Source organism: Parus major, chromosome 2 (assembly GCF_001522545.3).
Source record: "Parus major isolate Abel chromosome 2, Parus_major1.1, whole genome shotgun sequence".
Classification (NCBI taxonomy): Eukaryota; Metazoa; Chordata; class Aves; order Passeriformes; family Paridae; genus Parus; species Parus major.
This window is the reverse complement of record NC_031769.1, coordinates 724152-725271: the sequence shown is the minus strand read 5'-3', so window position 1 is coordinate 725271 and position 1120 is coordinate 724152. Positions and strand designations below refer to the sequence as shown.

At 47.8% G+C, this 1120-nt stretch overlaps 1 long non-coding RNA gene across 1 annotated transcript in view; it reads left to right on the top strand.

Annotated features, from left to right (window-relative positions):
- The window catches only part of LOC107214658, a 3553-nt gene extending 2780 nt beyond the window's left edge, over positions 1–773 (top strand). The window contains exon 2 of the long non-coding RNA XR_001524988.1: positions 12–773. This is a non-coding gene — a long non-coding RNA (uncharacterized LOC107214658). The remainder of the gene's footprint in view (positions 1–11) is intronic.
- Positions 774–1120: the final 347 nt, after the last annotated feature.

Sequence of the window (1120 nt, the reverse complement as noted above, 5' to 3'; positions counted from 1 at the left end):
GGTGTTTTCAGGTCCTCCTTGGTGTTTCCAAGTTCTCCTCGGTGTTTCCATGTCCTCCACGGTGTTTTCGGGTCCTCCCTGCTGTTTCCAAGTTCTCTTCGGTGTTTTCAGGTCCTCCTTGACGTTTCTGGGTCCTCCTTGGCCATTTAAAGCTCAGAGACATCAAACAAACCTTGCTGAGACACAAATCCTTTGGATGTGCTTCAGTTAGTGATTAACTCCAAACTAATTTGCTGTCAAGGATTTTAATGGACCTTGATAAATCTCCTAATCCCGTCTTTTCTTCCCTCAGTGCTGACAGGAATCACCACTGGCTGCTCTTGGCTCTGTAGGAGGTTTGGGATGGTTTGGAGCCGGGATTTTCTTCTGGGAGTCTTTTCCCACACTTCAATTCTTTTTCCTAACTGTCCCTCCAAAACAACTCCAAAACTTCTTTAAATAACTTAATTCAGCATTTTATTTCCCATTTTTAACTGGGTGCAAATCTGACTGGAGGGAAGGGTTTATGGTTCAAAGCCAATCTCAGCTTGGCAGCTCCCAAACCAATCCAGAGCTTTGGGATAGGAATGTGATTTCCTTGGATCACCTGGGTCTCACTGGGTTCGTCTCACCTGGGGCAGAGTTCATGTACCCCGAGGCAGGAGATGACTCCCAAACAGTCCTAAATCTTGGTGGATTTATGGGAAAAGGGCACAGAGAGCAGGGAAAACAATCCTTGTGTTTGTGCCCCACTCCTCGAGGATTTCAAACAATAAAATAGAAATCTCAAGCTATTTTTGTTTATTTTCTGGGGTCCTGCTGAGTGCTCTGCTGGGCTCTGGACAGTGTCTGGAATTTTGGCTTCTCCCAGCTCCCTGTGCTGGATAAAAGCTCTCCAGTGAGTGGGCAGAGATGTTCTGAGCTGGGCTCCAGGGCAGCACAGCTGGAAGCAGCTCCGGTGTGGATTTGATATTCCTTGGCACGAGGCAGGAGGGACTCGGGGTAACTCTGAGCAGTGTAAAGGCAGAACAGCTCTGGAGCTGAAGCACAGCTCAGGACTCCTGTCCAATCTGCAGAATGGATTTCAAATCCAGATTCCAACTGCAGCTCCAGAAATGCTCTGCTGAGAGTTACAGACCAG